The sequence below is a fragment of the Perca fluviatilis genome, chromosome 3, assembly GCF_010015445.1.
Source record: "Perca fluviatilis chromosome 3, GENO_Pfluv_1.0, whole genome shotgun sequence".
Lineage (NCBI taxonomy): Eukaryota > Metazoa > Chordata > Actinopteri > Perciformes > Percidae > Perca > Perca fluviatilis.
This window is the reverse complement of record NC_053114.1, coordinates 31,775,275-31,784,888: the sequence shown is the minus strand read 5'-3', so window position 1 is coordinate 31,784,888 and position 9,614 is coordinate 31,775,275. Positions and strand designations below refer to the sequence as shown.

General features: G+C 39.8%; 1 protein-coding gene across 1 annotated transcript in view; it reads left to right on the top strand.

Annotated features, from left to right (window-relative positions):
• The first annotated feature begins 1,342 nt into the window (after positions 1-1,342).
• esrrga (estrogen-related receptor gamma a) overlaps positions 1,343-9,614 on the top strand; it is a 175,491-nt gene continuing 167,219 nt past the window's right edge. Inside the window, exon 1 of the mRNA XM_039795386.1 lies at positions 1,343-1,615. The gene's annotated coding sequence lies outside the window, so the exon portion shown is untranslated. The remainder of the gene's footprint in view (positions 1,616-9,614) is intronic.

Genomic DNA, 9,614 nt, shown 5'->3' with positions numbered 1-9,614 from the left:
TTAATTACATACAAACATGTAAATACTTAATAACTTGAAACTTTGTGGATCTGTTCATTGTTTTTTTATTGTTTTTATATTTTAAAAAAAATGCCGTGGCATTACCATATCAATTGATCTGATTTACTTTTACACATCAATACACATATTTTTTATCAATAAATACATGAGGAGTAAACACATCTTTATATACCAAGACTACCTGCACTATACTACTTTATAATACCATAGACTCAACACACAACAAAAACAGAACTTTTTGTTTTGAGGTTGTACTTATAGTGTTGTTAACCTGTGTGTTTATAGAGAGATGGGGGATTAGCAGAGAGAAAGAGTGCCAGGATATAGACTGGTGTGCATTGACCTATTTCTGGGATGTATTGGAAATTATTTATGGAAGGTTATTCTCAAATTCTCAATCCTTTCCTCTCCCTTTCTCCTCTCCCGTCCTCTGGTTGTTACTCTTAAACTGCTGAATTGGTAATATTGTCAAAAAAGCTGCTAGCAAATGTGGTTGGGAAACTGGACTCCCCTCCTCCATAAATAGATGTTTGTTTCTGCTCTCTGTTTGTTTGTATTGCCTCTTTCTGGATCGGGCCTGCAGGGACCATTTTTCAGAAAAGACAGCAAGGCTTTGGGGAATACTTAGACTTCCTCTTTTCTACCCTCCCTTCCACTTCTCCCCTCTTGTCTTGTTAAGATATCTCTCTTCTCTTTCTCTTCTCTTCTCTTCCTCTTCTCTTCTCTTCTCTTCTCTTCTCCTCTCTTCTCTTCTCTTCTCTTCTCTTCTCTTCTCTTCTCTTCTCTTCTCTTCTCTTCTCTCCTCTCATCAGTTACCTAATCATTTTCCCCTCTTATACATAATATTTTTGGCACTCTTATATCCTATTCTCTGATATACAGAACAAAATGTATTCTATATTTTATATTTGGTTCAAGCTGACAACCCACATATCTTTTACTAATTCAGTTTTATATTTTCAGCTTTGTTTGTTTAGTTATAGACACGACATAAACAGATATTTACTTTCAGTTTGTTTTCATTTCCCAATTTTGTCCCTCATCCTCCCCAAATATATATTTTTTATTTTTTGTCCATCTGTCACTTTTTTGCTATGCCACAACATATGTGATGCTTCCAAAGCTTCTGCTGCAGCTTTACAGTAAATCTATTTTTCCTGCAGTAGGACTCTGGCTGACTGTCGGCAGAACGCTGGTGTCCTGGGGTGGCACATCAGTTTGGTCAGTTCGCCCAGCACTCCTTCCTCTCTTCTTTCTCCCTCCCTTCCTCTTTCTCTCGCTTCCTCGTTCTCATACTACCCGGCACTCTCTTGAAAAAAGAGAGAAGCCGTGCTACATGGCTCAGAGAAAGCGCTCTGCCTCTCAGCTGCATACAGAGAGAAGAGAGGACAGAGGGTAAAGGGAGAAATAAAGAGGAGTGGAGAAAGGCAGCGACACACTTGCATCTGTTGTGGCAGCGTCCTGCAACCGAGAAGCAAATGAGAGAACCAGAGAGAGTATGCCAGAGTGAGAGGAGAGAGTGAAAGAGAGGAGATGTCAGACTGCCGTGTCCTTGAGAACTGCAGCACAACTCTTTGAAGAGAGCCGGGAGACGGTGTGAGTAACGTGCATCTCAGCGGGACATGAGTGTTTTCTGTGTGTTGCATGGTTGTACATGTACAGTACTGTTTGTGTGTGTGTGTGTGTGTGTGTGTGTGTGTGTGTGTGTGTGTGTGTGTGTGTGTGTGTGTGTGTGTGTGTGTGTGTGTGTGTGTGTGTGTGTGTGTGTGTGTGTGTGTGTGTGTGTAACCTGCTGCTTGCACGCTGACCTGCCAAGCTTACAGTGAAGGGGGTTTGGCTGCCGATCTTCTCTGCTATTGTCTGCCTGCCTAAGTGTTGCTGACAGGGGATTATGGCAAATACAAAACGCCGTATGGACCAAAGAAACACAGTGCCAAACTTCATAGACACAAGCATGCATGCATGAAGCTCCATGTTGAGAGCTCTGTTTGACTGTACTCGCTTTGTTGTGTCTGTGTGTGTGTGTGTGTGTGTGTGTGTGTGTGTGTGTGTGTGTGTGTGTGTGTGTGTGTGTGTGTGTGTGTGTGTGTGTGTGTGTGTGTGTGTGTGTGTGTGTATGTGTACATGTATATATGTGTGTGTCGATGCCATGCATAGGTATCTGGTTTAGTTTTCTGTGAAATTTGCTAAATTAAACATTTAAACTGTTATTTCTGAGGGGCCATAGTCATTTTTCTTACACTAGCTCATCGTGCGGCAGCACTGAAACCACCTGTAACTATGCAGAAAAGGTTCATGGTGAGTCAACATCACAATCTGTACTCTGACCTAGGGCCTAACACAACCTAAATCTACACTATTGTATTATAATTATTTTATTAAAGGAAGTTTAAATACAGAAGGACTTTATAAACTGAGCCACAGCCTGCAAAATTAAGGACTAACTGATTATCCTACCTAGTGGCCTTACAGTTTAAAGTTTAAATAAACACTTTGGAAAATACTGTCTACCTGCCAAATCAATTTGAATTCAGCTACTGTGCTTAAAGTGGGCTTGTGGGTTCGGGTAAGTTTGTTCAAACCCTTTGAGGTCTCGGGATCAGAGCCAAGCGGTGTGACCCATTAAACTATTTGAAACTAATCATAGGCCACAAGCCACCCAGCATGCCATGGAGCCCAGTTGGGTTACACTCATCAAAATATAATGAGAGTCAACATGTCACTCATGTTTCTGAAGTCGTTCTCGAGATGAATGTCATTACTGAAGACGTGTGCCATTTTCTATTTATATACATATATAATATTCTAGGTAGGATAACATCACACACCCAAATCTAAAAGTGCCCATGTTGCATCATGTCTTATGAAGCAATGTGGATATCACATGTCTAGTATCATCGCCTGTGTTTGATCATTTGTAGGGAGACAAGTGTGACAGAGATCATACTCCCCACGATATATTTAGATATTAAATTATGGCAAACTAAGTGCATAGCTAGCATACCAAATGATCTATATCATTTCTCTTTCTTGTAGCATCAGTTATAAAAGGCATATCACTGGATTCATGTTTCCAATCAACATTAGTGTTGTATCGTAAATTATCTAGATTTTTTTTAGCTCCTTGTACCTTTAAAGGAAACCCTTGTAGGACTATATACAGTATCACTGCCAAATTAACTGTGATAACCATTAATATTACACTTGACAGCCCTTATGAGCTGCTGTCTGTCAGCATTAATTATTGATTTAATACCATATTCTCTGTTGTTATTGGAGTTTCATTCACCAGTTTACAGTAATTCTACAGCAAATAGTATATTATAGTATTATACCGCACACTATAAGTAATATGGATTTCCTAATGAAGGCATGTATTTGAGAAAACCTAACTGAATAAAGGAGTGGTATGCCTTTTCTCACTCTCCGTACCTGAATATATAACTCTAATGCTAACCCTAACCTAACTAACTTTTGTGAATGACAAATGTTTAAATATATCTTCAAGTAAATCCATACTTGCTTTTACCAGTATGTACATTATTGTACATTGTATAACAGTACATGGCACAAAATTATTTTTTTCCAGCATGCTTCATATCATAACTAATGCTCTCAGCATCAATGAACTGAGAGTAGTAACAGGCAGAGTTGATGTTGTCCACAGTATATATATTTAGACTGCAGAAACTGTCCTCAGGGTGAGCATGTAAGTGTGCAGTATCTAGTGAGATTGTGAGTGTGAGAGCATGGTGTGCAAATGTTTGGGTGTGTGTGTGTGTGTGCACGCAGTGTGTTTGTGTGTGGTAATGTGTTTTAGGCTGTTCCAGCTAACCAATTGAGGTCAGTCGCTCAATAATTAAAGCGTGTCACTGGTTAGTGCACGAGCTGGGTCGACCAATCAGAGAGACTGATGTCAGATCAGAATGCGAGAGAGTGACTGTTAAAAAGAAAGAGAATGGGAGGATAAGGAGAGACAGAGCCTGGGACATAGAGGATGAGAGACGCAAAGTTTAAAGATTGAGTGTATGATGTTTTGCATTCATATGAGCGTTCTCAGTAGGTGTTTAGATCTACACTTTTGAAATGCTGCTGCTCAGTCTTGTACTGTGTTGTGCCGTGTGTGTCCCATTTTTTCACTTGTTGCAGTTTAAATCCAACAAGTTTCCCAACTACAGTATTTTTTGTCTAACCTTATTACAGTTTCTGAGGACTAAGCACACCTTACAGCAGTTACCTGAGTTGAAGAATATCAGGTAAGAGGAGTAGTGCTATGCACTCATTGTAGATTTTTTTCTTAATGATCAAGACAGAAACAAGTTGCAATACTCTAATAATAGCTTAGCTTGTAATTACTAACATTTAGATATTCTTTTCCAGATAGTTTAAATATTTCAGATCTAAAAGTGAGTGGAAATGGTACATGTGATACAAATATAATATACATTAGGGAAATGTGTAAGCATGCATTTTACCTTAGTTGTTCTTGTCAAAGTGTGTTCAATTTTAGAATGCTGAAAACTGGCTTGTTATTATTTTACAAATGCTAACTTTTAGTATTTATATTAGCACTGATTTATTTGTCTTTGACTATGTTTAGCATCATGAGGTTAAGCATTGGCACAATGGTTCACACCCCAGGGGGCCAACTGAGGCATTTCTTTTGTGGAATTTGAATGTTCTCTCTGTGTTTGCATTGGTTCGCTCTGAAATATGGAACACTCCTGTCACTGATCTCAGAAGTGGAGTTGGTCGCTGCAACATGTGCGCTGCAAACTGCTCCTAAATGTATAGGGGATACATGGGTCCAGTGCAGAACATGAACTTTTGTTAAGTGAACTTTGGTATATGCATCCTAATGTGCTGTTGTAAAGTTGTGGCCATTCTTTGCGTTAGCTTCCGACAGTGACCTCTCCAGTCATTTACATGTTGACTAATAAATTGAGTCAGGGCTAGATGGACCCTGAGCATATAGCCAGCTAATCACACTAGCGGCTTAATTATATAAAGCCTATATATATATATATATATATATATATATATATATATATATATATATATATATATATATATATGTGTGTGTGTGTGTGTTGGTGGAGTGGAGGTTCAGGATGTGGTCGACAAACTCTCAGCTGTTCCCACCAGGAGTAATATCTGCTGTCAGTCGAAGACAATTGCACATCTTATTAATCTCACTTGTTTGTAGCTGTTTGTTTGGCTATATAATGTGTTCTTGGGCTGTGGTTGCTTAGCGTTTAAACCGGCCAGTTTATGCTGTGAGCTTTTCCCATCAGTTTTGTCTGTGCTGTGTCACCCAGCTTTGGGTTGTGTAGTCAATGTAGAGCATTATATAATTTTTGATTCCACAACTGCACATTTGTATCTTCATCAGTTCTAAATATTTTCTGCCAGTCTAAGGTTTACTCTAGTTGCTTTTTTTGTAAGCAGATTACTATATACCATGACCCTCGAGCCTTGGGTATAGTCTGGAGGATGTATTCTGATCGTATTTATCTGGAAGCCTTCCTGGGTGATGTGCGTTCCTATTAATACTGGTTGCTACACACACACACACAAACACACACAAACACACACACACACACACACACACACACATACAGACTGGTAACTAGAGACGTGAGGCTTCTCAAACACTACGGACTGCAGTCCACTTCAGGCCCTGATGATGTCATTAGGGACAGCATATCATTAGTGGCATCCCCCCAAAGAGGAAACTTATTCATGTAAAAACATACCATAAGTATTACGTAAGTGAGTACATGTTTGTTTTTCTTTTATTTACTATAAATATCAGGTATTTTTGTCTCTCTAATTTTGTCTTTTCATTTCTTGTCTTCCTTCTTCCTCTCAATGTAGTTGCTTGGATACTTTTGCTCACTTTACTGTCCTTGGGAAACTCTACCAAAATAATTTCCATACTTTTATTGTAAATCAATGTACTTGTCCACTGTCTACTTAGACCCTCTTGCCATCCTTAGTATCCTTAGTTCCTTCTTCGTCTCAACCTTTTTTTTTAAGTTGTTCAGTCTGTCCGCCTGTGTCTCTCTGTTCCTTATAAGCCTTCTGTATTTACTGCTAATCCCTTTTTATGCTTCTCCCAGCCAGAGGCCCCAGTGAGATCCTGTTGATTTAGCCAGAGGTTGATCTCATGATTAGTATTCAGCTGTCAGAATACGTCAGTCAACGTTTGGAGGCCCCTCTCAATCCTCACCCTCCCACCATCATTTCCCTATTAAACTCTCAATGTATACCTCCCTAATGTACTGTGTGTGTGTGTGTGTGTGTGTGTGTGTGTGTGTGTGTGTGTGTGTGTGTGTGTGTGTGTGTGTGTGTGTGTGTGTGTGTGTGTGTGTGCGTGTGTGTGTTTGTGTGTGTGTGTGTGTGCCGCATCAGGATGTACGTAGCCACATGGTCCTGAAGAGAGAGCCCTGTGTGCATTAATGTAGATGAATATCCACCCTCCTCCTGATTTCCCAGGAAGTCGCCCTCCATCATCTTAAATGACATGAAAAGAGCTGGAGATAGATATATGCATGAATTAATTGGCTTGAATAAGAGTATTTAGAAGCTTAATCCATGGGGATTAACGCAAGCAGCCCTCTCCGGGTTTAAGCTTCTGTGCGTTCTCAGCAGAGGATTGTTTCATTTTCAACCATCCTCCTCCTCCTCACATGCCACCACCTTTAGTTCTTAGTCAGTGAGCCTCTAAAAAGCTGTCAAGTGTAGGATTAGCAATGTAGAATACTACTAGATAGCTAATTGCCCTAATAACCTTTAAAAAATAAAATGATTTTTATTGTGAAATTTTTTAACTCCAGCTGGGTTGCTCTTGTGTCTTTCTGCTTACTACACACAAAGATGCCACTGTTGTTACGGGATTAGTGCAGCCACTAGATAGATAATAGTCATTACAATCTTAAAGAACAGTGACATATTGCAATTATTTGTACAGTATTGTGCTTGGTTAGTGTCCCTGTTTATACCTGATTGTGTGTTTGGCAACAACTAAGCTTCTAACTTGCTGCCAAATCCATAATCATGTGCACAGAGTATTAATTGATGAATAAAAGCGAGGTTATGCTCAAAACAAAATAGTTCTTAGGATCTGTTGTTCCACCATATCTGAAGGAAAAAGCGGCTTATACCATGGATGTATTATATTGATCTGGATACAAGATTACAAAATGGCGCCCGTCAGTTCACTGGAGTTGCTCGCCTGGCGCATATTACGGCAAAAAAGTTTCTAAGCTTCCGGGTTTACTTCTGCGATATGCGGCCCACTGAATATGTGCAGTAGTGTTCCCCCGCTGGCCACGCCCGCGAGTTCCAACTCGGCCCATAGACTTTACATTGGGGTGACGTCACAGGTTTGAAATTGCTTATCTCGGCTAGAGGGAAGTTTTTCAAATATAAAAAGTCCATTGATTAAATAATTAGAATAGAAAGAGTCATAACTGACAGTTTGCAGTTTGAGGCGTCCTGGCAGCAGTTTTACAGGCATCTCTTTTACAAAGGTGGCCTATGTGGAAAATCCTTTTTAGGCCGCAGGGGGATTTTTCGTTGCAGTACCGCCGCCACTGGAAAGAATTGGCGGAAAGGCTGAGCGCTGTTCCTGGGGGGGCTTGTTTATACCTGCTCAGAACGTCCACACTCAAAAAGGGGGTGAAAGGCCTACTGTCAGAGGCTGAGGAGGGATGAAACGTGACAATCATTCAAATTGGGTTAATGGCACATGCTTTGGGACAGACCCTCAACAGGAATAATGAAAAAAGAGAGCTTGACAGGAAAGTTCAAGCCCTGCTTATATCTCATCTACGCACATCTGGCTTATCACTGTTTGAAGTGCACATAAATGTTAGATTGTCAGTTTCAAAAAGTTACAGAAACTGTCCAATGCAGGGGTTTCAGACGCTATTTGACTAGCACTTTGTAAAAGCATACTAAAGCCTTAAAGGGGTACTCCAGTGATTTAGCGTTGAATTTCCATAAAATTATTCGATTCACCAGAGACAGAATTAAAAAGAATGGTTAAATTTGAAGTAGCTCATGCCGAGATATCCTGACTTTTAGTCCATAACATGGGTAAAGCTCTAAAATCCTGCATTTCCTGTAATGCTTTAATAAGACTTCATGAAAACATTTGAAAGCTACATCCAGAGCCACAGAGCATATTAGTACGGTTTGTGAGTAAACTGAACTTCATGTGTGAATTTGGTGGCGTGACCCTTTAATTGTCCAATAGAGTCTTTGCTTCAGCAGCATTGTGTTTCTTAAGATCTTTTTCTGTTGACTTGACAAAAGATGTTAATAGGTTTTATAAAATGTTGTTAATGTGACACAGTAAATAGCTAAACTAACTCAGACACAATGTGTTCTTTACAGCCAGCTAGGGCTCAAGCATTTTCCACAGAAAGATTTCTCCTTTCTCCTTGTGTCTTCTTCCCTAATCTCTTTGCCTTTTCTCTGTACTTCTCTCCTCTTCTGCCTCTCATCCGTCTCCACCATCCTCACCCTGCCCTTTTCTCTCTCTCTTTCACCATCCACTTCTCTTCCTCTCTCCTCCTCCACTCTCATCTTTAGTGTTCCTCTGTCCTCTTCCCTCCTTCATTTATAGGCTTTGCATTGCAAGTCTACGAGATACTGAGCAGATCAATGCCTATAGATTGGCTCATTGGAAGCCATTAGTTATGGGTTTTTATAAAGCTAGTCATTATTGTGCTTAATCTTGCAGAAAATTAAATTTAGAGTTGTGTACAGTGTTTTGGTTAAAAGTTGTTGATTTCTTTCCCCCTCTCACTCACTTACCAGCTGCTATTTTTCTCGCATTTTTTGCATTTATTACTGTGTGTGTGTGTGTGTGTGTGTGTGTGTGTGTGTGTTTTTATGTGCGCACATGTTTAAGCCACTAAATATGAATGACAACCTGCTGAAAGTACAAATACACACACACACACACACAAACACAGAGGTGCATTAGTGTCATTGTTAATAAACCATCATGCACCCTAGTCATGCCAAAAAACCCTTCAAGAAAACTGCCCATACAACAACATGGCTTGGCCACAGTACTGCACACGTACTGCAGTTTTTTTCTCAGTGTTGGCAAATTCCTCTATTGTCAGAGTGTCTGTATTCAGTGGCTTTAATAACTTAAAAGTGATGGTGGTGTCATTTTTTTCCCCTGCCACTTTACTTTTGTTTATCAAATAGTGTTGTGAGTCTGTCCTGGTCCAGCTTTAATTTTCAGAATTGGTCATGAACTCTTGGACACTCTTTGCTCCCTTTTTTTAAATCTCTGCCCTTCCAGACTTCCCCCACCCTATTACATTTTTGTGCCTCTTAATTTTTTCCTCATCTCCCAGTTGCACAATACCAGCAACCCCAAACCCATTACCACAGATGTGGATACACGTTTAAGCTACTTGGACAAAATATAGTATTTATTGTGCAAATAAATCTGTCCATTTCATTCATTCCTTTAATCCATATCTTTTCTTTCCTTTTCCTCTTCCTTTTCGTTGATCTAATTCCCCATTCTTTTAACCTTCTCCCTCTTGTCTCTCATCATTCAC